Source organism: Thermobia domestica, chromosome 2 (assembly GCF_964235325.1).
Source record: "Thermobia domestica chromosome 2, izTheDome1.hap1.1, whole genome shotgun sequence".
Taxonomy (NCBI): domain Eukaryota; kingdom Metazoa; phylum Arthropoda; class Insecta; order Zygentoma; family Lepismatidae; genus Thermobia; species Thermobia domestica.
Window position 1 is genome coordinate 118,099,087 of NC_137455.1, and position 27,488 is coordinate 118,126,574.

At 35.6% G+C, this 27,488-nt stretch overlaps 1 protein-coding gene across 5 annotated transcripts in view; it reads right to left on the reverse strand.

Annotated features, from left to right (window-relative positions):
- The window catches only part of LOC145674976 (oxysterol-binding protein-related protein 6-like), a 172,582-nt gene extending 153,318 nt beyond the window's left edge, over positions 1–19,264 (reverse strand). For all 5 annotated transcript variants that reach the window (XM_081745318.1, XM_081745335.1, XM_081745328.1 and 2 more), the window contains exon 1: positions 19,135–19,264. The gene's annotated coding sequence lies outside the window, so the exon portion shown is untranslated. The remainder of the gene's footprint in view (positions 1–19,134) is intronic.
- Between the last annotated feature and the right edge of the window lie 8,224 nt (positions 19,265–27,488).

Below are 27,488 nucleotides of genomic sequence, written 5' to 3' on the forward strand. Positions count from 1 at the left end.
GTGATTCCGATTTTTGTTTCTAAATCCCTTTCTGGATCTTGGAACATGTGTTCGGCTTACAAAATGAGTAACAAACAATTTTGTTTTTTGTTTTAATTTTTATGTGGCAAACTGAGTTAATACAGAGTGTCTACTATCTCAATTAAAATTTCCTGACTTTTCCAGGTTTTTCAGATCAAAACGGAACATTTTTTGACTGTTTTAGTGAAATTAACTAACTGCTGTTCACTAACCCCTAAAATATGCAACCAATATATTTTTATTTTCGAATATGTAAAGGGTGTACGACAAAATATACATGACAACACACACAAAAACGCAAATAAAGATTTTACATTTCACACCACGTACTTGTGAGGTACTCAGTTCTCAGTCACATATAAACTGGACTCTTCAAACGATTTACTTATACTGGATTTTTACGCGAAATAATGGATACTAACAACGAGAAACAAATACTGACAAACAATGCGGATTTTAGTATTCTACATTATAGAAGTATTCTATATTTAGTATTTTAGATTTTAGTGATTTATCTTTTAAATTGTGTTAAGGATTAACAATAAAATTGAAAACTGTTAAACGTTATTTCGCATGAGATTTTCTATTATGATCACTTACTAGATCTTTTTCGTATGATTTTTCATGTGTTCGTTGATTTCTTTTGCTGCCTTCTAGAGGATTTTTTCCTTCTTGTTCTTCAGTCCTTCCAACTCTGCAGCAGCTTTTTCTTTCTTTCGAACGATTTTTTTCTTCCTCCTGAGAGCCTCTTTCCACTTAGCATTTGCATTTCTTCCTGCATGAATAAATTGTTTGCCTGAACACCTCCGTGTTTGCGTCATGTCCTATTCTTTGCGAAAGTATGAATCCTCGTGTATATTGTCTACAATAAACTCCTTATACAAAGAGAAACTAAGTTCAACGGAAGGGCTTCCGTGTGATAACACTAGAATTCTCTTAATGAACGCTGAAAAGTTGTTGCTGGTACTAATGTCGTCAAGAATGAAGAATCACAAGTGATCTCAACGATCGGTAGCCACATCAAAATTCTTCATTCTTGTGGTAACAGCATCTTGAGCACAAATTTTAATGTAGAGTCGTTTTACTTCATCAGCAGCATGGCCAGACAAATGACGATTCTCTACAAGCTTTCTAATATGTTTATTTGTTCCTCCCCAAGCTTCTTGTTTAAACCAAATGGGAGAAAGACATGCAGCACCATAAGTAAGTCTGTATTTCAACGGCGAGAATCTTCTTGCACAAACCTGTTAAAATATGAGATCCTTATTTGAATATTATTATCGATTATCCGATTGCCTTTCTAAGCTCCATTTATTCAATCTCAGTCTTGCATTCCTTTCACTGATGAAAAAATTCTCATAGGCCTACACATTTCTTTCAACGTAAGACAACAATTCATACAACACTTAACCCTCACCAATGTTGTATTCAAGAAATCTGACACTGTAATATCTTTAATTTTTGCGTTTCTACTATGTTTTTTTGGTTTCTATCTTTCTTTTTGACATTCCAATGTTATATTCGGAGCATTTACCATTTATTTGATATATCCTTGAATCATTTTTTTTTTTTAAAATCCAGACAGCATTTTTCCAAATTTACCTAAGATTTTATTGAAATACTTAAGATGCTATCCTTTGTAACCTGAATGTGAGATGGACTATAAAAGATCTTTTAATAAAAATAATAAATAAAAATTAAAAACTTTTATTTCATTCGTTAAAGTTACTTTGTTATTATGCATGATAAAATTCAATTTCTCACTTTTCAAATGTGGTATGCTTGCCTGTAAAGTGTGTGCCTGTAAATTTATCAATCTCTAGGTTCTAAGAAAAAATCAATCCAAATGCTATATGGTAGCTTTTATTTTGTTGGAATGTGAAGGTTTTATGTGAACAGAAATGGCCAAAAACCAAGCTCTTCTTAATAATATCGAAAATCTGTTATTGTACTTGAAAACTGAGAGGTCTAAAGAAATCTAATCTATTATTGAACCCAAGTTGTGTAGTAATGAATTTTACGCTAGCACGAATTAAGTCATCATTTATATATATAATTAACGTGTCATCTACAAAACGAAAATATCTTGTGAATTCATATCGATTCTGCTTTCGAATTTGTTCGTATCTATGCTGATCAACAGGGGTAAAGGTGAATTTTTAAATAGCTAATCTATGTAACTGATTAAGTTTTTCCTTCAAACGAAAAATAATTTGTGATTTGTCAAAACACTATTGCATACATTTTTAAATCGTTGAATTTGTTGATTTTGAGTACTTTTTGATACCATATACATGTCCACGCGCAGTCTATTGACGCTAACTGGAAACCATTGGCCCCATAGCAGAACATGCTGCGATCTGCGATGTAATCGCAGAAATTTTGCTGCGCCAGTGCAGAAAAATTGCCAGAGGAAAAAAATAGCCAACAGAAAAGTTTACTAATGGACCAACTCATCAGTTTAAAAATTCTGAGATCTGGTAAAAAAAAAAAAAAAAAAAAAAAAAAAACACATGAGTCTGATGCTGATGCAAGCTTCTTGAAACAGATAGTATTTAGGTCAGAATTCTTGTTTAATTTGGATATTTTAACTTTTCCAACAAGTAATGTTTCTGTTCAGCAAGCAGAGAATTCTTTCTGTATTCTTCAATCTTCTTTGGGTTTGTGAGTATATTCCCATTTCAGTTTTTGATATAGATTATTTTTTGAATACAAGCTTTACATTAAATCTATGCAGGACTTGGTAACCAGCTCAAGAAATGAAGGAAAGTTTTTTGAATTGAAGACTTTCTTTAAAGTTCCAGTAACATATTTCCGAGACAAATACTGTTGCAGTAAAGCTAATGAGGTTTTGTTTGAATATACCACTATGATGGAGAAAAGGCCAGCAGGAAAGGATGGACTTAGTGATGATACTGGAACAACAGACCAGCTTATATTCATTATTCTAAATGGACCCCCATCAGGATATAAAAAACAAGGAAATTCCTTAAAGTGCTCTCATTACAAAATACGGTGTATCGTATCATAAATATTTTAAATCTGCTTCTTTTAGCAAAACACTTTCATAAAATGTGGCTTCACTGGTTGTAACTCGAACTATGGATACCACTGAAAATTGTTTACCATGCTTCATGTAACGCTGTAATGAAAACATGATAGTATCATCTTTATTTTTTTTATTTTGAAATTCCTGCAGAAAATTTTTGACTTACAAAAGCTCATCGCAGAAAGACAAAGGAAGTTCTGCCATCGGGACCATTCGTATTGACTAATGTTTGAAGATAAGCAGTGTTATTAAAGTGTATTTGAATTTTTCTGTGTTTGAAATATAGTTGGATAATCACTTTGCTAAGACTGTTGGAAGAGATGGGCCATAAATTTTTAGATTCATAGTTAGCTTTTCATCTATTAGCTACGATTCACTCAATAATTTATTAACTTTGAAACTCTATTCATGGAATTGGAACTAACTTAGATCTATTTGCTGTATAGGACATACATGCTATATATAGAATACATAATTCTCATGACGGGGTCAAATTGTCTTGATGCTGACGTCCACACTAAACCTCAATCAATCATAATTCAAAAAAGAAGATACTTGCTTGTACTATCTGTCAAACAATTAAACGTACACCTGTTTGTGAGTCTGGCTTCCCTGCACCGATTGGTGTAGAGAATATGAGAATTAAATCAGTCAAATTGTAGTTTGGTGGGGAGAGGCAGTGAAAGAATGAAGCACATGCTTAAGAGGGACAGAAGTTGTAAATGCAAATGTTAAAGGTAAGTGACAACGACCCCCCCCCCAAAAAAAAAAAAAGCGTAGAAGATTACAAATAATAACACTGATTGGAATTGTCTGCAAAGACGACAACGCCTGCATGGCAAAGTTTTCGTGGTCTAATGGTTAAGGAAATAGACTTCTAAATCAAAGACAGCAATTCGAATCTATAGAAAGCATCTTAATTATAACTTCTGCTGTGCTTGATTGATAGTCCCAAACGTTTTAATATATTACGGTAAAGCAAGGAAGACGTGCTATTGTTTCTGTTGATAAAATTGTGACCATGAAAATTATGCTTATACGATCATGAACACGGTAATATTTAATTTATTCTCTTGTCGTGTGGAACTCTCAAACAATTTCGAATCGATCACTCCAAACTTAGGAATGATTTTTTTTTTTTTTTTCCACTGAGGTCATATACAGACGGGGCCTGCAGTTTAACGTGAGTTTCGAACCATTTGACCCACAGAGAATCGAACCCAGGACCAGGCGCGCCAAGTGTTGCACGGAAACGAGTTACAAAATAGGATTTTTCCCCAAATTTAAGGAATCACTTTGTATAACCTCCTGACAGATGGAGAAGTATTTTATACAGTCTGAAAGTTCACACTCGAACTTAATTTCATTTTTTTCTTATAAACATTGTATGGGCTTATTCAAATTACCTGAAGACACGAGACAAATATACAGGAGATTATTATACACTGCCCGCTGATTCGCTAGGGCAGACATTCAGTTTCCTGTATAGTTTTAACCGATACCCATAATACAATGCCTATGAAGGTTACTTTAGCAAAAGTAAGAAAAGATGTGGGCCTGAATCTCACGCATCCAAAACGTTACCACCTTTATTATGTGTTTGGCTGACACAAAGGGATCTTTTTCGTGTATTTCAAGCTACTAAACTTCGAGACTTTTTTTCTCGAAATAAAAAGAAAAGTAAACTTACAGCAGAATCAAACCCTCAATTTTAAAGTTAATACACCAACGCACAAAAAATGTAGTTGTTTTGTTCTTCAATTTCTTTTCCTACACAATAACTTTTACAAGATGAAAATTCGGTTTTGAGCGAACTGTAATTTTTCAATTATTGAAAAACAAGTGAAATACGTATACTCGTTAAAAAATGGTCCTTTATTAATCTTATTTTTTTTTGTCCAAGACGGGCTTTGAATTGCAATTAAAATGGTGTTTGTTATGATTTTGCAATGTTCTATGATATAGAAATTTGATTGTGTATAGTTACGAAAATAAAAGCCTACACAACGCAATATTTCACACGCTTTAAAAAAAAAAAAAAAAAAAATCAATTACCATATCAAGTTTGATCCCGATTGAGTGAATTCGATGTGTGGGTGTTTGTTTTCTGAGTTTTTCACTCAGAATTAAACGTTCTCATCCAACAATTAGGAATCTAGACATGGTATATATATATATATATTTACATTTGTAAGGTACTAACCGAGATTAGCAAAAATACGAAATCTAATCGAAGGATACAAGAGTCAGAAGAGTTTAAAGCCAATATAATCTAAGAAAAATTTTATTTGCACGTTTGTCTCGAACTTTTACAAACCCTATTCGGTTATCTACTGGCTAGGGTGTGTGTGCCTCTGATATACGAGGTCCCGGGTTTGGTTCCCAGTGAGAGAGCACAAAATTTTAATTTTACAACCATTCACTTTCATTTATCATCTGTACTCTTTTGCCTAAAGGGCAGAACATGAGGCGTTAAACAAACAAACAAACAAAAAAAAATCGAACTTCTAATACATAAAATATTTATATGCAGATACATTAAAAGTGACAAAGGTCCAAAAGATAGGAACCGCACAGTTAGCGAGGGAGGGAGACGGAGAATACCGGGCCTCTCCGTCCGTTCACTTCGCTTCTCTCTCCTCATTTACCTTTAAAAAAAAACTTTTATATATTAATGTTTGTCATCGTCTCTTCTTCACTCTAACTTTGCAATTCCTGGCTTCTAGGCATTTGTCAGTCTTAAGGCTTTTCCCTTTATTATTTTTTAAATTTTAGTGAATAATTTAAAGACAATGAAGAATATAAAAAAATGTAGAAAGTGAGTCAGATAGCTTATGAACTAATAATTGTTTCCAACACTCTCCGTATGGTGAATAAATTTGGGTCTCCAACAATTATGAAGTCATAATCTGTGCACCCGAATTTCTGGTCCACAAGACCAGTTATTAATTATTTAACAACATGTTATAAATATATAAGCTAATTTCCCATATTTTTAATTTTCTTCATTGCCTCTTAATTCATTAAACTAAAAAAAAAAAAAAAAAAAAAAAAGGGCGCGCTTTGTGAAAAGGGTTAATATGTCTGCATATAAACATTTTATACAGTGGAAGTTCGATATTTTTTATTTATTCTATTTTATTTTACTTTTCTAGTTTATCATCCCATGTTATGCCATTTAGGAGATGGATGGTTAATGAAAATGAATGATTATAAAATTAAAATATTGTGTTCTTTCGCCGAAAATCGAACCCGGGACTTCGGCAGTCAGGGTCGGGGTTGAACAAATCCCCTCGGGCATGCCTTGGACTCCCGGACTGGGTGGGACTCTGCCAAGCTGTAGTTATACCGTGGGATTCAGTAGGTCAAGTGAGATTATCCCAGGAATCTGAGTAACAGCGAGCAAGAACGGAAAATGGGCTTGCCTTAACGCTTGGACATCATGCCTGTAGAGCATGGGAGGACCTAACTTGCTGGCAGGACCGCCTCGACCACTAGATTTAACTGGTGGATACTTCGGTCTGGCCACGCGGTGGGCGTAACTTATTCCCTTACTGAACAGGAGTAACATTGCAATTTATGAAACAAGGTAAAGGGATACACCTTGAAGGACAAACCCGTCTACGTATGATGAACTACGAGCCGGATGCATTTAGCGATGCCGGTCAAAAACTTAGGCCGAACAGCCGCAGCATGTCTTGCCAGCGTGAGATCTGTGGTAGTAGATGACTTGAGCCTAATATCCTCATTTATGTGTATACACACCATCACTGACGAACCTGCTCTCTACGAACATACTCCCGCGAGAGCCTCCTTAATGCGCCCCTGCTCTCACTCGATTAGACAGTATTCTTCCTTTTTAGTGGCCACCTAGCACAAGTTGGTTTGTGTTTTATGCACTGTAGTTTTGGGTTAACTACTGTAAATGGCGGCCCGAAATCCAAAATTTACAGAGAAATGAACAGAATCGGACGAAATGCCAGCACGAGAGTAGCAAAAAAAAAGGTAATGATGGACATCGGCGTAGGGTAATGAATTAGAGAGAAAAAGGAAGTTCAATTCTCGGCTCTAAGACCAAGGTTACTAGAAGGAAAGGTTGGGCTATACGCACAGACGCTTCGCTCCTCGTTTTGCGTGACGTCACCAGCGAGGAACAGCAACTAGGTATAGAGGTGTACGAAGCAGCCAGAATGTCTTTTTTCTTTCTTTATGCATAACATTTTCGCTGTCACAACATCTCTTACACACAAACTACAAATAAATAAATAATAAGCTAGCAATAAATAGAACATCTTCTTAACACAATTTATATTATGGAAAATTAACGATGTACCTGTGTTGCATGATCATTCATTTATTTTTTGATGAGATAGATAATTGATGAATTATAATTACATTTTAAATGTATTTATATCTGAAATGTTACTGTGAATGTATTTAAGCTAAGTTGCAGATAAATATGTGTTTTACCAGGGCAATCTCTGAAATTTCCGGTGTCTGGAATTAATGTAATTGCGGAACCAATGATAAGGTGAGTTCCACACCTGGCATAAATAGATTACTTTGTGATTACTGATAGGAATATCTCAATAAATACTTAAAACCATGGGTAATAATAATAATAATAATAATAATAATAGATCGTCGATGCATTCAGTTGTGGAAGGCCTTTGATGCCTAGCAATTTATTTTGTTCAATATACGGCACTCAGGCTTAAAGTTTAAAATTGCCAATTCATATCTTCTCCACATGACTATTAAAACGGAACCCATCCGTGTTAAACGTCATGTCGACTATCCATCACAGATTATATTCAATGTAACCATTTGCTATGATTGCACTTCGTGACGTTAATAGTACACAGTCCGGAAAAATGAATTTGGTTTATATCTAAATATTTGTGTGCTAACTAGTGTTACGAATCAAGACGAGACGAAAAATTAGGTTTTCTCGTCTTGTAGAATGGATTTTCTAAAAAAGCTCTTTTCGTCTCGCCTCGAAGTTTCTCTAGCCTCTTGCATAAATTTGTGTACAAAATTTGTCCTGACTTCCTAAAGTCACGAGAGATCCACGAAGAATGAGATATAACAACATTTAAACCATATTTATTATTGGAGTATATTGTGTAATGACTTGTGTATCTTTCAATGCTCTTCATTGTGTTCTTACAATCTATTTATAGTTTTTTTTTCTTTTCTTTTCTTTTTTTTTTTTTTTTTAACGATGAACCATGCAACACTAAACCAGTGTTTAAGGTTTAATACTTGGGTGAACTCGTGTTGCCAATGAGAGTCATGAAGTTTCTCATCTTGCCATATTTTTAAATTTAAACGAATTTAAAAGATTCTTCTCGTCTCGAATTGTAGACGAGACGAGACATTTCTCGCCTCGGTCTCGTCTCGTGGACAACACTAATCTCAACAATGAATTAGAAATAGTTAACCTGTCAGTTTTCCTCAACGATCAAACTCTTCCATTCTGTGGTGCAAGGCGTGGGGCAACAGCCCCACCTGTTCTATCCACACGACGTCCCGGAGTTTTATTCTGATTTCTAACTCAAATAAACATCTAGAGGACCAATAAGCAGAATAAATATCGAAAAGTAATTTTAAATTATGAACTCCATGCATACATAGAAATTTATGAAAATGAATAAGGAAAATAAACTTACTTTATCTTACTTTGATATCGGGAAATCGGCTCCCACTAGAAAATTTTCTTCGGGTGCCTATGGTCCTGACTGAGGACCTTTGTCTTTTCTTCACTATTTTGGCATGGAGAGACTAAAACTATCAGTTAAGTATGAATACTGCAAATCAAAGGCGTACACATGCATAAAGAAATCGATTGATTGTACAGTTGATAATAATTTGGAACAACTTTTAACTCTAAAACAAAAAGATGAAATATAAGCGTCATTGTTAATATTAAACAAACTGAAAATAGTTTGAAAAATGTATCGGTAAATATTGTTTATTTGCCAATGCCGATACCGATACTCCCAAAAGTGGCTGATATTACCGATATATCGGTACATCCCTAATTCTATAATGTGCAACACTTGGAGATGAAAGACAAATACAGATAAAAATACATATGTATACACGTACTCAAGTTCACATTATCTTGCAATATTGCATGTCTGTACAGCCAAGCCCACGTAAAGAAATCTTCCGAGATATAGACCTTTTCTCTGTTAAATAATATTAGTCCACGTACGCCACTAGAAAAGAAAGCAACACAATTCAACATAGCAAAAACCCAAAATAAATAAATAATTGTTTGTGGTCTTACTAGCAAATCTTCGCGCGCCAAGCAGACGACAAGCTCTAAGTTCCTCGCTGGTGACGTCACTGTGAAGAGAGCGTGAAAGTAGAGGTTCGCGACATAGGTTAAGAGCACCCCCTGTATAAGACGGCAACAGGGAACAGAACATAATATGGCAGTGTTTCAAACCCACTGTTTTATTAACTAACCTACGACGTGAATGCTGCACTAATGGATGGAAATGAAATTTTTGGATTTAACGTTTCAAGATAATGCCCTTTAGGCAAGGGAGACGATGATTACAGCGAATAAATAATAATGGAAGAATTGGTGGAATGAGAAAGTGGGAATGTACACTCGTTTCCCCTGAGAAAACCCACAGACACAATATTCACCACAAGCTTACTTTGCCGCAGGGTTGGCAAAAACAATGGTTTTTTTTTTTTTTTTTTTTTTTTTTTGTTTAAACCAGGCTTTTTTGGTTTAAATAATTTGCCCTATGTATTTATAGGTGCCTTCCATTTCAATTCAGGCAGAGCATGTACCATCACCATCTCAGATATCGTTGAAACTTTTTTTTTATATATATATAGCAACTAGACATGTTTCTAAGAGACCCATATTTTTTTGTTTTGTCGAAAAAAATTCTCCCGCCAAGTAGTGGTCCATCAAAGACGGGAAGTACAATTTATGAATTGTAGAAGACATGTAAAATGGTCAACTTCGGAGCCCCACCATTCAGCTATGGAGACAGGTAGAGTTATAATTCTTGTTGTGGTATGTACATAGGGATATAAATAAACTATATTTTATTATAGTTTGGTTTGCGCATGCGTATCTTTTACTACATAAATTAATAAATGAACGTCAGTTTATCTGAAAAGTCGAAGTTTGCGAATTTTTTTCGAGTACTTCCGGTTCGAATTTTAAAATTCTGTTTTCACGGTTGGTAACACCTAGTTACCCGCTTTCCGAAAAAAAAAAAAAACAAAAAAACTATCCCTTCTGTGCAGCCGTTTTGTCGCAAAAAATTCGAGAAATTGTAAAATTTTCAAAAATCGCCATTTTTGGACGCCATTTTCTCGAAAAAACCCTTTTAAAATTCTGAAATTTTGTCAGATGGTTCAACTTTACATGAATAATAAATACCATTCTCCACCAATGCTTCATGAATTAACTGCAGCCTTTTGAAGTTAGTGAAGTTTCGTTAACTTTGATGTCAACTTAGCAACACTGGATACAATAAAAGTTCAATGATTTGATGATGTTTGTGGTCCACATTCATTAAATGAAGAATAAAAGGTTTTCCTGATTTTTTTAAAATTTTGATCAAAAAGGCTCTGAAATAGTAAAACGAGCCTTCTCACTTCTCCTCCGTTTTCTTTTATTCCGAAGTAATCTGAGATGGAAGTTACGATTACGAAACACACAAATTTTAAGTTTACTTGAAATGGCCATCCAATAAATTCTGATGATCTATAAAAAGCCTACCAATAAATTCTGTTGTTCTATAAAATGCCTAAACTATTAGCTCAGTGATGATTTAGAATGCTCCAGACAAAGTCTCAATTAAGTGCGATGTCATTACAGTGATCGAAAAAAAACAAAGTTTAAAAAAAAATCGAAACGTTTTCTTACGCGTTCTATCAAAGAAATTCACTGATTTTTAAACAGAACAATTCCAGCATAAAATTGGATCACTCGGAACTTTATAGTATTCGACTAAAGTGTGTCTCTCCGCAACCTGCGACGGAAGTGTGTGTGTATTTTGCAAATTTTAAGTTAGCTGTTACTGCGCTGCAACAAATCAAAGGTGCAGCCTGTATTGAAGCTGTCATGAGTGATCTATTTCCTTTAGTAGTATGATCCGTAGAAAATGACAGCTGTCTTCTTCAAGAATGTGGTGAATGTCCTGGAGTGGACGGAATATGTGTGGAGTCTTTAATTATTGATCCTGATGAAAATGAAAGTGTTACGTATGCCATATGGGAAAACAATGATCTTGCAAAAAAACTATGCCACTTTCTGTTTTCGTATCGTACATTGCTGGTTTAACTTTAAGAATTCATGACCACATGAAGAAAACCCAAAGAGAATTAATTCCTACCGAAAAGTATCGTATAAAATTTCAAGGTACAAATTCTATTTTACTTTATGTGAACTTCGTTGAAAAGTGGACTATTATTCTGCAAAGTGAAATTCAGAGTTATCACGGAATATGAAACAACTGACAGTTTTGTTGTAATAAGCGACGACAAAACACAAGATTCGGCTCATGTATTCATAGCCATAGACAAGTTTCTAAAAATACTCGAAGAAAAACGAAAATATAGGTTATAGAAAAAGGTTCGAATACGTGAAAATAAGTGAACCCCCTCGTGGCTAAGCTGTTGGCGTAGGAGACCCGGGTTCGATTTCCGGCGGGAGCTCATGTGGTTCGGATTCTACGTTAATCAGTAGGTCCACGTTTCATATAGCCTCGCTGCTGAACGTGACGCTAAACTAAAATCAACTCAATAACGTGAAAATAAGTGTCTAGAATTTCCCAAACCGTGTCAGTGATTTCTGATGGTGCTCCATCCCACTTTAAAAATCGCTTTTATAGGTTTGAGATGCAAACAGGTCGGAAAAAAGAAGTGTTCTTGCAGTGAAACCGGCCCATGCAAGGGTCTTTGCGACGGCATTGAGGGGGAAGGTGTATGTGTGTGTGTGTAAAGAATGTGATAACGCGGCATAACCTTAGGCGAAAACAGATACACAGTATTAAAACCGCAGGAGAATTCGTGAGTATAGTGCAAGTACAAACTCCGGGTATTACTCTTGTTTTGTTGCCTGGAACTGAATTCGACAACTTCCGAAAAAAGCAAAAAAAAAAAAAAAAAAAAAAAAAAAAACGGGGGCAAGAATGGGAAAGTGTGCGACCGGTAACTGGTATTCAACGAAGTCACCTTTGGCTTTCGGAAAATTGCGAAGTTTTTATGGCAGTAACGGGTCACCATGAACTAACTTCATGCTTTCCCAAAAATCGAGCTTCTGCAATTTGAAGTGTAGATTTAAGAAGTCTGCAAAAAGGAACTTTCGTTACATACATATACATATGATAACCAGTGGTGCGTAGCAGAAATATTATGAATAAATCATGAATTACGTGAAGATGAAGTGCTGTTTAAGCTTCCACATGGAACTTCAGCAGGGTACAGGTTTCCAGAAGAGCATAAGAGAAGTGGAAATAAATGTTTTGTGGGTATCGACAATGTGCTACGCAGGGGCGGATCCAGGACGGACTTCTGGGTGGGGGAGTTATAATACTGCTACTTAGAGCTACTTTTAAGAGCTAAAAACTCGGGGATGGGTTTTATATATAAAATAAGTTTCTTTTTCTGGGGGGATCGTCCCCCTGGATCCATTCCTGGACGAGTTGTGAGTGCATCAACACCTATTGGAGCATCTGCACGGTTACATGCTATTAGCGAAGACAGCAAGCAAGCAAATGATTGGTCCATGTGGAAAAAAAAAAAATAATAATCAGTGAAATTTTGTTTCCGAAGACCATTTTAAGTAAGTGAACTTGAAATTTTGTGTTTCGTATTCGTAATTTCCATCTCAGATTACTTCGGAATAAAAAAGCGAGAAGGGGGGTGGCTCATTTTACTATTTCAGAGAGCGTTTTTGATTAAAATAATAATAATAATAATAATAATAATAATAAAAAGTCAGGAAAACCTTTTATTCTTCATTTAATGAATGTGAACCACAAACATCATCAAATCATTGCACTTTTACTGCTTCCAGTGTTGCTAACTGTAACATCAAAGTTAACGAAAGTTCGCTAACTTCACAAGGCTATAGTTAATTCATGAAGCATTGGTAGAGAATGGTTTTTGGTGTGTTTATTATTCATGTAAAGTTGAACCATCTGACAAAATTTCAGAATTTTAAAAGATGGTGTTTTCGAGATGGCGATTTTTTAAAGTTTTACAATTTCTCGAATTTTTTGCGACAAAACGGTTGCACAGAAGCGATACAATTTATTTTTTTTCGGAAAGCGGGTAACTAGGTCTTACCAACCGTGAAAACAGAAAAAATTCGCAAACTTCGACTTTTCAGACAAAAATGACGTTTATTTATTAATATATGTAGAAAAAGATACGCATGCGCAAAACAAACTATAATAAAATATAGTTTATTTATATCCCTATGTACACACAACAAGAATTATAACTCTACCTGTCTCCATGGCTCAATGGTGGGGCTCTGAAGTTGACCATTTTTCATGTCTTCTACAATTCATAAATTGTACTCCCTGTCTTTGACGGCTCATTACTTGGCGGGAATTTTTTTTTTCGACAAAACAAAAAAATATGGGTCTCTTAAAAACATGCCTAGTTGCTATAAAAAAAAGTTTCAACAATATCTGAGATGGTGATGATACAATTTATTTATTTTTTTTTTTTTGCCTGAGTTGAAAGGGAAAGCACCTATATCACATATGGACAGAAACAGGTTTGTTTCGCCTTGGTGTTATTATGCAACAACCGGGCTATACTGGAAGGGGTCACATAAGCTTAAAGCGGAATCCAAACCGCTTCTCAGCTTACATCCGAGAGAAATTGTCCGAGACGAATTACTTGAGGCTACTTTGGCTCTGAACCATTTATACATAAATAGGTACCAAAGATAATTTTGATTTCAATAAATGCCTCTCGTGGGTTTTGATGACCCCCCCCCCCCTCCAAACAAAGTACGGCATTTTATTTTATCAATAGTAAACATTATTAAAACGAAACAATATAGAATTTTTCTTCGATTTCGATTGCATGCTAATAATAACAAACTATAAAAAATCACATAAGACATTCATAAACTTACACATATATATATATATATATATATATGGGTGATTCCACGAAAAAGGGAAATTTTCTGTCACGGGCATTTCTTCAAACTACTACTAGAAAGAATCACCTCATTTTTATTTTGTTTGATAGTAACCGTCACAAAGTAGGTATGCCATGTATAACAGTTTGCAAATATAACACGAAACATACGTAAAAAATTAATTATTACCCAATTTCTCAACACCGTGGGCTGTCACAGACTACAGTTGACTGATTTTAATCAATAAATTACAACTGAAGTCGCAAATCAAACATCATTTAATGGTAATTAAATGGAAGAGAACACTTCAATGTTTCGGTTTTGTGGAAAGTAAATCTTTATAACGATTATTTTGGAAAGCTTGACTATGCTTCGTTTCTGTCACCTCTATTTCGTCTCAACTCCATGGCAATAGAAAAAATTATCATTGCTCTCAACAGATAGCATGGTCGTCCACATTGGCAACACCCACAAGAAGACAAGGCAGACATGTTTGACTGAAGAACAGAAAAAGTTGTGTGCATGTGTTAAAAGCTATAGGAAAAATATTTTTGTGTGTGGAAAGCAGGTGCGTATATTAATTGATTCTCAACACCATGGTATTTATTACTGAATGTATTTGTATGGTATATACCTTCTTTCCCTTGAGGAACCTACGCCTTAACGTAGAAAATTCGTACACAATTACTCACATGTACTGGTTAAAAAGTGGGCCGGTAAAAATAAATTATATTCGATTTTCTCAACTCCATGGTTCTCAACTCCATGTCCATCTGAAAACTAAGGAATCCACGGTGTTGAGACAAGTTCACGGAGTTGATAATCCTGTAGTGTTTGTTATGCTCATGCTCTTCCAAATATTTGTTCTTTCAATATATTCATAGAAATAAAGCTCGTTTATGATCTAGTGACTGGTATGCTCGCCTTTCGTGTGTGGTTCTGGGTTTGTTTCCCGGTGGAAGCTCAAAAATTAATGGTGTTTACTTCGCACAGTAAGGCAATTAAAAAACTCACTTGAGTAGAGATGTACTGAAACCTGATCGCGCAGACCATCGCAACGGTCGTAGGAGCCGACACGCTGACCACGTGTAATTCACACTCAAAGACGGCTGGAGGGTCCTAGCCCATTTAAGGAGTGTTTCGCGGAAGTTCAGATTTGGGGCTGTCAGGTAGCCGGAGGTAAAACTTCAGTCAAGTCAAGATGGATGGTATCTGTTTTTAACCTATTGACGTCTGAATCTTATGATCAACTAATTGTTTTCTTTTCAGAGATTGTCGAAGAGTCTGAGGGCAATATGCGGACAGTCAATTTTATGACGCGGATCGGGAGGAATTTGTCCTGGCCTACTAAACCTGACGTTTAAAAAGCGTTGGCAGTTGTCATTCTGTGTAGACTAGAACAGCCCTTCCCTGTTTCCTCAAGACATTTCCTTCATTGGAGTCATTTCCTTCATTAACAAAGAACATCGAATTATCCAAAGAAAACAGAAATGATGAGTGCCTTACACTGTCATTTAGTGTGCATTATACAGGGCGTTTCAAACAATACCGACAACGTTTGGGAGGTGATTCCTAACACCAAGATAAGATAAAAAGTATAGACCAATCTGGGTGCACAAATGCTTCCTTTCGCAGTTATAGGCTGCCGAAAACATGAAAAAAAATTAACTTTGAAGGTAAAGGTCCATCGCATAAAACTATGGGACCTACCGTAGTCGGGTCAGACTTCACTTAGGAATTAGTATGTGCGCTATCCAAATATCCATGTTTCAGAATCTTGCGGTACTTCCACAACAACTTTTATAGAAGTAGTTGATGAGTACTTCAGATTATACGCCCGTAACCAAACTCCCTCTATAAAAATTGCTTCGTGAGTACCTCAGGATTCTGAAACATATTTTTGGATAGTGCACATATTAGTTCCTAAGTGAAGTCGTGACCCGACTACGGCAATCTCATAGTTTTGGAGCTATGGACCTTTAGAGTTCATTTTTTTTTCATGTTTTCGGCAGCCTATAACTCCGAAAGGAAGCATTTGTGCACCCAGTTGTCTATACTTTTCGTCTTATCTTGGTGTCAGAAATCAGTTCCCAAACGATGTGTGTATTGTTTTGAAACACCTTGTATATATACCAAATATACGATACAAATACACTTACCAAATGTTGAAAAAGTATTGCACTTTCGACGTGTGGACTTGATCACACAGAGAAGACAAACGGTTTACATAAGCTCAGAAAACAAATGAAGTAGACAATAGACAGATTTAGTGACTACTTCGTCTGTTTCGTAAGCTTATGTAAAAAGTTTGTCCTCTCCATATGATAGTCAACATATTGAAAGCGCAATAATTTTTCAATATTCGATAAGTGTATGTGTATTTCTTTTTTTCTTATTTACGTCACATATCTAATGAAGGTTCCAAAATTGAGTATATATATATATATATATATATATATATATATATATATATATATATATATATATATATATATATATATATATATATATATATACTCAATTTTGGAACCTTCATTAGATATATTTTCATATGCTTGCAGTATTTTCTGGAGTATTTTTGTATAACAAATTACGTGTCATCTAGTTTGTTTGAATTTTATTCAACATAAGGAGAATAATTCTAACTTACAAAAACTATTGGAAAATTATTTCAATTTTTATGTAAATTATAAGCTTAATCACTTATAAACCAAAACTTATCTCCCAGATGTATCACGTTTCTCAACTCCACAGCAATTTTCAACTCCGTGTTAACTAATCTCAACTCCGTGACCTATGGTCTCAACTCCGTGGGTGCTGAAAAGTTTATTATTTTTTATTTACTACACCAATAACGATTCAGCTCTGCTGAACACCTAATTAACATGTACTTAGTAGTAGTAAGTGCATGTGATATTTTTATTGAAATAGGCGACCATCAACGGAACAAAAATTTTCCAAGTGAAAATTTCCCTTTTTCGTGGAATCACCCATATATATATATATATATATATATATATATAAAAGTTGCTTTTGTAGATTAATCTCTGAGTAACCAATGGGGAATTTAGACCTGAATATAATACGAATAATATTTTGGAGTGAAAGTGATAACCCACAAATATGTGTTCATCAAGATTTTACGAACATATTTCGTTTTTTGGTTTAAACCTTTATAAAAAAAAAAAAAAAAAAAAGCTGGTTTAAACCAGACAACCCTGCTTTGCCAGGGATCGAACTACGTAATTCTGAAAGACACGGTGAAGTGAGGTGCTATGTGAAGGCAGTACAAACTGTTTATAGAAGTTTAGCGAAGCTGTGGCACACACAAAGCGTGGTTTTCTGCAATATAAAGTATTTTTCCAGCATCCTCGTTCATGTGTATACGCACCATCGCTAACGTGCCCGCTCCCCTTGTTACCGCTCGGGTCGCTCTGTTGTGCTCCTGCCTCAATTCGGATAGATAGCATTCGTGCTTTTTACTGGCCACATAACACAAGTTAGTTTGTTTTTAAGCTAATTTGTGGCTTATGAACCAAAGTTTTATGCTATATGGGCACACGCTGTAGTTGTACTAAATCCTCCTAAAGTCAATATGCATTCATTAATACAAGTCTTCCCTTACTGAACACTTTCTAAGGCAATTAGACTATACATTTCCTGCTAAGAGGAATTCATGAATATAAGCATCCCGCTTATGTGGCAACATAGTGCAAGGAAGAAATACTTTCGTATGCGTTTGATAGAAAGCTCCACCACCAATCTCCCTCCCCCTCTAAAAGTTGATTTACATAATACTGTAACAGGGTGTTGTTTATAGTGGTGGTTGGAAACATGAGACGGTAAGGATTCATTGTTTTCATTTTGAATAGTGCTTAGTTTCCAAAATTTAACAGTTAAGAGGTACTAATTTCGCGAAGTAATACAATACAGACGAATACGTATCTAGCGGAGAGCAAAGATTTTTTTTTTTTTTTTTTTTTTTGATTAACAGTTAAGAATGTACAATGGAATTGATAGAAGAGTAATTCTAGGTAAAGTATATTAAAATAACAAAAATAACTAGCAATATAACGTTGAAAACATGTTCACGTGGGTCTAATACGGGACCATCATCTGTTGAAGATCAGCTGTAATTGTCATGCCAATCTATCCTTCCATTGTCAGTAAAAACAAACGGAAACAAGTTTATCATTCCATTGAAACATTATTTTCGTTATCTCTGAATATAATAGGGTTTGCAACGCTGGTCAGTAGAAAGGTACTAATTTTGTACAATAATAAAATATGTATGCAAACAGTGAGAATAACTAAACCAGTAAATTAGCATACATTTGCGAAATACAATTACAACTTGAGGAGGGAAATAAAACAAGATTAATTGTGAGTAGGTACATCACCATAATTATAAGTAATTAGGAAAATATCGTTTAAAACTTTACATCTCTCCGATCAGGGGAGGGGGACATCACTGGAACCTCAACCATTCTGTTTATGGACAAAGCTGACTCACCAGCGTATGCATTAAGGCAAATATTTTCTTTTTTGATCACTGCTCAAAAAAGTACAATATTATATCTATTGGCACACCTGTTCCTGTATATTATCTGTCGAGAACCGCATTCTCTCTTCCTTAGATATGAATTACGCAACACTGTTGGTAATTTGCATGTATTTTGCCAATCATATTTACCTCCACTACTAAAAATCCGAATTTTTATTTGTGTCATTTATTCACCACTCGCCTCCTCAAATTATTACATTTTTTCAATGTCAAATCGAACACTCAACAGCATTATGTCACTATGTCACTTTGAAAAATAAAGAGACATTTATCTCTTTATTTATATGATTAACACATTATCATGGTTTTGACAGCATAATATAAAACACTCACAAACCTTTAATTAAAATTTACCTGAATATTTAATTATTTTAGGTCTTAAAATAACTCACAACACAAACTAACACTGAAACACCCATCTCTACCGCAGGTGCAGTTACAGACGATACGTCAGATTGCCCAGTTGCAGATATCATGCAGCTCGTCCAAAACAAATGACGAGTATAATGCGCATCACATATGATTTAGATATAGTGTGAGAATCACACTAGCAAGCAGAAAATTGATACACTATCATATTTTTATAATAATAATAATAATAATAATAATAATAATAATAATAATAATAATAATAATAATAATAATAATAATAATAATAATAATAATAATAATAATAATAAAAAATTTCATTGACATTAACTGAAGTGGGAGGAACGAAAACTAATGTTCTAAAAAAGAGTTAGGCAGATGAAAGAAATTGTTCATAAAATAGCCGGATATTATCATAAGGTCATTTAGCCTTCATTTTAATGTTACCAAAGAACGCAAGTGAGAGGTAATGTTACGAAAACCAGTATACGAGGTATATAATTATGAACAGTAGAAACATCCTATGTTTTTTTCTTTTCTCTGTTTTTAAATATCAGTGAATCTATTTATTTTATGCTCTAGTACATTTTCACTGTGTGAGCACACACGCACACGCACTCTCTCTCACACACACATATAGATAGATAGATAGATAGATAGATAGATAGATAGATAGATAGATAGATAGATAGATAGATAGATAGATAGATAGATAGATAGATAGATAGATATAGATAACTAGATAGATAGTTTTATTTATGCGGTACGCCACGGTAAGGCGTAACAGCACCTGTTAAGAAGAACTGAATGTTTCGTCTTCTGTCTTAAAAAAAGGTTGACGAGAAACTTCGAAAATACCAATAGTAAATATATAGTTTTATTGATTATCAGAGGTTTTTTTTTTTCTCAAGAAGATTTGCGAACCTTTGTTCCTTCTTGAAATCACTTAATTGTATTCAGGGACTAGAAATATTTGGGCCTTTATGTCTCTTATGGCCTAGCACGTCTTCGCACCTCCCATTGTTCATTCCTTTTTTCCAGGGTAATATAAACCATAAAGCCTTTGAACCGACCAGAATTTTTTTCTGGAAAGACTGACCTCCCACAACGAAATAATCCCAACATTTTTTCTGTCGCTGCAGTTCGACTAAATTGAAGGCCAGTACAAAATTCCTGTTCGGACTCTAACTCTGTAATTTTTCCACAGAGAAGCCTTTCCTTAGTTCCTATTTTTAATGTATACAATTAGTTTTCATTCCTTATTAGGAAGAAGATTAAGTGAAAACATTCTCTGGATTTTTTTTCAAGGTTTATCCATTAATTTAGTAGAGGTTTCTAGAACATTTTGGTAGCATGATTAGTATTCTGAAGAATCATACCCTGAAAGGTATGCAACTCTTTAACCATTATGTGCCTGACGTCCAGCATACCGGTACCTTTACTTTTAGAAAGAAAACAAATGAAACACTATATATAATAATATATATAATTTCTCACATTTCAACTCCATAAGTCACAAATGCTATCATGACAATAAATAAAATTCGTCAATACCTCAGTATCAACAGAACAACACGAACATACAAAGCCTTATCTTCTATCAAACGCCGTAGTAGAAACATGTTTCGTTCACATCTCCCCGCTAGTCTAGGTGCTAGCACGCGCCACTGGCGAACGGTATCCTGAGTGCGATTCCGAGTGGGATAGTATCACGGGCGTCTCTGGCGGGGGAACAGGGGGGACGCGTACCCCCAAATATTTGAGTATGAGATAAATGGATCAATGCTGGAAGTATTTAGATCTATTTGGAAGAAGTAGAAAAATAGGCAGAACAAATTAAAGTTATGTTTGTTCTTCAAGATTAGGTTAATGTGTTTAAAATGTCCGCTTGACGTGTCACTTTCAAAGAAGGATATTTTTTTTAAAGTTACACTTCATGGTTAGTCAAAATAGTCTCGGCTGCAAGGACACAATTTTTTCATTGCTTAACCAGCAACAATTGGTTTCCATTTCAAGGGGAGACTAGAGAAGAGAAGGAAATGATGTATAGAAATTTATCTGCGAATTAAAAAGGGAAATCTAGAAAGACAGTAAAATATGCAATAGAAGCGAAGGTGAACAGAAGAATTTAAAAAGATAGAGAAATTTGAATGTTATATATGTAGAAGGGCAGAAAGTGACAATATAGAAACTAGAGATAAAAATGAGTGTTTAATGAGCGAATTGTGTTTGAGGAAACTGGAAAGAATACATTGGGGAACCGCATGACAGCAAGAATAAACTGGAGAACGGAGTAAACGAGGATGGTTTATTGGACAAGTTCAAAAACATGCAGCGAAATGAAGAACAAAAAGGTATTCTTAATAAACTCAAAAGACCTTTTGAGTTTATTAAGAATACAGAAGAAGAATGAAAATCAAAAATTCGAAATTCGCAGTCAAAGCAAGTGTCATCGTAAGACTTCTTTCAAAGAGTTAAGATTTTGTTATCTAAAAAATCGAAATATATGAGGACTATAAAACTACACTGCTGCAAATGCGTCTGAGAACAGTGAGCAGAAATTCACCGGTAGGAATGTCAAGGTGAAGAAATCACCTAAGAATCATATTATGTATAAACTTCTTTTTTCGCAAGTAGTCTACCAGTAATGGAGGAAAATTATGATGAATTATGTTGCTACAGGTAGAAAGAGCGGATGCCATTAGTAAAGTAGATTCCAGTTTACTCATAATTTTGACGTAACTTTAGTTGGGATCTACTAGCATTCTAGTCGTCCCCGTACCCCCCAATTTTAACATGCCAGAGACGCCCATGGATAGTATTGAAATTTAAACATGTTATGGTGCTTCAGATTTCATTTTAAATTGTAGGTTTATGTCTCACATAGCTTTGCTGCTGAAAAAGGACGCTAAACTCCAACGAACGATTCGTCTATTTTGATAACGAACATGATTTTCTTCAAATGTGTGAAAGTTTCTGCATTAATATATCACATGATATCATGTCCAAACCACTTTTTCATATTATTATTATTATTATTATTATTATTATTATTATTATTATTATTATTATTATTATTATTATTATTATTATTATTATTATTATTATTATTATTATTTGGTTTGATGACCTATTGTACCACTTAGTCTCACAATCACAAGTTGTGCTAGTCGGGGTTCCGTGTCTTAGGGTACAGGAGTTTATTTATGGCCGTTTCATCATTATAATTGATTTTCCAAGACTTCCTCTAGTTTCTAAATCCTAACGGAGGGAAAGAAAAAGCACTATGCAATGAGTCAGTACACGACATTTGTTATATCTTTAATATAAAGCTAAAACATATCAGTTTCTGAGTAACACTAATATGCAAACTTCTAAGCATTTAAAAATTACAGGTTGCATAAGCTTCTAAGCAAAACATTTAGATATTCGTAATCCTTATTCTAATCGCAAGACGCTTCAGTCACGGTAATTATCAGTAGTTTATAATTAGACTAGGGAATAGTTGTTGCTAGCTGTCCTATGTCCTACCTGGTGCCAAGAGATGTCGAAATCTTGGGGGAACAATTAGTGTTTTTCATTTTAAGAAATTGTTTCGAACGGACAAGATATCGTTCAAAAGCTTAACAAGATTCGACGTGATTTTTTTTTTTTTTTTTTTTACATCTCTCCAACGTTTGTAGATATTTTGCCATAATATACAGTATATATGCATTCAACATTCGTGTTCTCTTTATTTTTCATTCTCTTTTTCTTTCCTTTTTTGTTTCCTTTCTTTTTTCGTATATGCTACTACTAAACATTATGAAACTAATCTCCCTGATGTTCTATAAAATCTTGAGAGAAGTCATATCAGTAAAAAATTAAATGTTATCGCTGCAGGAAGGAAGAACATTACATATGACATAAGAAATCTTTATACAAGAATTACTACAATGCATTTGGTAAACTCTTTCGTTAGCTTGCACAGATTAAATATTTACCGACGTGACTTTCCTCAAAAGCCGCCATTATTATCGTTGCACTCTATGATGAATTGATTGATTGATTTGGAGTTTAGCGTCCCATTCATCACCGAGATTACATGAGACGTGGATCTACAACTTAACATGGAATTCGAAGCGTATGTGCTTCCACCGGGAATCGAACTCGATTCTCCCGTATGCTAACCATATAACCATGTAGGAATCCTCGAAGAACAACTTACGACCAGGTAGACTTTCATTAATAGTTGTGTGATAGCTTATGCAGTAGAATACACCTCAGATCAGAACCACAGCCATTTCTGGCTTTCTAGCATGGTCGGATCAATTCGTATACAAGTATTACTGGTACCATGCACTGTAGAAGCGAGCGAATTATTTCAATAAGTGATATTCAACTTCTTACTCTTTAAAAAAATGTAAGTAGCAACCAATAAAAGTAATTCTTAAGACTCCAAAGAGATGCATTACATTTAAGTAATATTAGTTGTTTTTTTTTTTTTCGAAAGGTACACCTTGTCTCAAAAAGGTTGAGCGCATTCTTTATTGGTGTTTTGAGGCAAAAATTTTCTAAGTCCAGCTTCGGGTATCTTCGGGAAAAATTAAGCCAGGTTCGAACCTCCAAGCCAGCCTTTGCAATCGGGAAAAAGTTTGCAGATGTGTTTTTCTTCTTTTAAATATAATAAGACTTGTTACCAAGTGTTTAAAAAAGCAACATTGATTGAAATACTTAATGATACAATATTTCGAAACGTTTTATTAATGTCACCATATGCTTGCTTATCATTTAGCTCTCCATACGTAATGGAACATTTAAATACGTAAAGAATCTTTCCATATGTAAAAGAATGCTCAAAATTAAGAAATAGAACATAATTATCGCCTGAGTACTAAAATAAAAGTCAAAGTAGAACAGAAACAGCGTTTGTAATGGATATGAATGTCATAATTATCTTGAGATTCGTTATACAACGCTAGAAGCTTAGTTCTGGAAGTTCTTGTGTTAGCTCATTGGTAAGCTGTCGGATTTCAAATCATAAGGTTGTGAGTTCGATCCCCCTCTGGGTCAATACTTTTTTTAAATTATATTTTCCGCAATGCATGAAAAATTATATAAAATAATTACATTAAAATACATAAGTTGTTTATATATAACATAATCATTGCAGAACATAGTAATTATTATGTTTAAAATATAACATCTGAGATAATTTTCACAGTAGGTCGGTATTATATATGAGAATGTTAAATACAAGTTAGGAAAATCGTTTAATAGCAATAAATAAGTTATGTAGTGTATTTATTTGCAGCTATTTGTCATACAGATTTAACTTCTCAATATTCTCATTACAGTATGTTATTTATATTCGTGAAATGCAGTATATTCCTACTGATATAGAAAATGTATAAACAGAGTATCCAAAGTCGTATCCTGCTTCAAGACACATAACTTTTCCCGATCCCCTTAACGTCACGGGAAGAAACACAAATTCTCTTTAGAACGGAATGTCGTTACTTAGAGTCTTATTCGAATACGTTGAATATGCTTTTGTGTATTCATCTCTCTCTCTCTCTCTCTCTCTCTTTCGCTTTGTTTATGTGTGTGTGTGTGTTGCGGAATATCTTAAGTTGAATACAACATTTGCAAAGTATATGAGCATCATTGTCATCGAATACCAGAAATTGAAAGTCGTGTTTCTTCAGGTTGGGTTTGCGAGTTCATGTTAGCTCACTGGTAGAGTACGGACTTGCCACTGAAGAGGTCTTGAGTTCAAAGCCTACAGCTAATTATCATTTTTTTGTTAGTAGGATTGCACAGAAATCGGATACAAGGAGTGGTTTACTTCTACAAATATTTTCAGAAGCGTTTAGGTAGCCCTGAAAAGGGCTGTTTTCGGGAGTTAAGGCGGGGGCATTAATATTGTGTCCAAGACCCTTCTGAATTTATTACACGCTCCATTCTTCTGGGCATGGAATCTATTACATGGGTGACAAATCTATCTCCTTCCCCTACCTCCAGCCATGCTTCGGAAACAAGATGCCACAGGTCATCCTGAGTTCTTGGTGGATCTGCCTCAGGCCAACTTTCCCTTAGAGTACGCTTCACTTCTGCCCACATATTTTCCATGAGATTGAGGTCTGCTCCACGAGGCGGCCAGTCGATTAAATCAATCTCAGGGTGCCCTGCGAACCATTCCTGAACCACATGGGAAGTATGTATTGGCGACTGGTATTGCTGGAACTGAATTACACCATCAGGCTGAAATACTCGTACAGATGGCACCATGATATTACTGATAATGTCTAAGTACTGAGCATTGTCCAGATGTCCTTCAATTCTATGAAGCTGTCCTGCTCCGCGACTGGAAATCCAACTCCAACATAAAATAGATACATGGCCACTGCGATTGCAAGCAGCCACATATCCATGGTCATTTCGGGTGCCTCTCGGACGATACACAAAACGGCGTCCCTCCTTTGATGTTGTGAATATGGATTCATCTGAGAAAACTAAGTTTTCCCAATTGAGACCCACATTCGCCTGTGCAAACGCGAGACGGTAAATTTTGTGGTCGTCTGAGAGTTTTTCCTTCACGGCAGCAACACGGCCACGTAACCCAGCATGACGAAGCCTTCGCAGAGCTGTATGCTTACTACCAGGAAAGAGAGAAGCTTCCCTTAGCTGTCTAGACGTACTTAGTGGGTCTAACCGGGCTTAGTTTACTAATCTCGCATCTTGAGCTTCGGTTGACACATGCGGACGACCAGGAGATCGTAAATTACCAGCCTGACCTGTAGCACCATATTTCCGAATCCATCGCCTTCCTGTAGAGGCCGGGACACCTACTCGCCTGCTAGCTGCAGTTGCAGAATAACCTTCCAACTCCCATAAAGTAATTACTGCTGTACGTCTATCCATAGTTACCAATGTTCTGAGCTGTGAGAAGGAAGCAATAGGTAAAAGCTAGTACCTGACGTGTGATTGGTTACTTGCACGACACGCCTATTGTGGGGAACAGCGTTGCCAGATCTAGCATAATGATGCTAGATCTAGCATAATTTGCATGTCTCTAGCATCTAGCATCTTGCTTTTAGCATCCTGCCCAAATCTAGCACAATTTCAGCAAGTTATCAAAAAGCCGTAAAACCTGGAGATGAGAAAGAAGTTGGTCGTGGGAAGAAAAAGAACGGCAGAAATGGGGTCTAGGTCAAAACCCCCACAGCCAAAACCCCCACACTCAAGAAATGTCAAAACACCCACACAAACGGTCATAACCCCCACACAAATGGACAAATCTCCCAAACGAACGAACGGTCAAAACCCCCACACTCAAGAAATGTCAAAACGCCCACACGATCGGTCATAACCCCCACACAAATGGACAAATCTCCCAAACGCACGAACGGTCAAAACCCCCACAGCCAAAACCCCCACACTCAAGAAATGTCAAAACGCCCACACAATAGGTCATAACCCCCACACAAATGGACAAAACAGCCACACATAGCAACGGTCATAATCCCCACATAAATGGACAAAACTCCCACACAAATGGTCAAAACTCCCACATGCAGAAATTGTCACAACTGCCACACAAATGGACAAAACCCCCACTAAATCGGACAAATCCCCCACACTCTGAAATGATCCTCATTCCACGTCTTTGTTGTGGCTCTTTATGACGCCCAAGAAGAATAGTTGCAACATCAGTTTAATTGGAATAAAAAAAATTATTAAAAACTACAAGGGCAATACATGCAACCAGGATCATTTCAGAGTGTGGGAGATTTGTCCGATTGTGTGGGCGTTTTGTCCATTTGTGTGGCATTGTGACTATTTCTGCATGTGGGACTTTTGTCCATTTGTGTGGGGGTTTTGTCCATTTATGTGGGGATTGTGACCGTTGCTATGTGTGGCTGTTTTGTCCATTTATGTGGGCGTTATGACCGTTGGAGGTTATGACCGACTACCAGTGTGGGGGTTTTGGCTGTGGGGGTTATGACCGTTCGTGTATTTGGGAGATTTGTCCATTTGTGTGGGGGTTATGACCGTTTGTGTGGGCGTTTTGACATTTCTTGAGTTTGGGGGTTTTGGCTGTGGGGGTTTTGACCGGTTCCCCAGAAATGTATCCTCTTCCATTGATTCATACACTCGGTAAACCATACAGGCAGTCTTATTTTCCGAAGTAAGTTCGGAACGGCTTTGGGCTTTTTTTTCTTTTGTGGCTCCACCGAGGGTTTTCTAATCCTTTAACTCCGAGGCATGGGCGGAGCTATGGGGGCCATTCTCCCTACAACTTTTTGACAACTTCACCATCTTTATTTCTGACTTTATGATCATATTTATACCTGAAA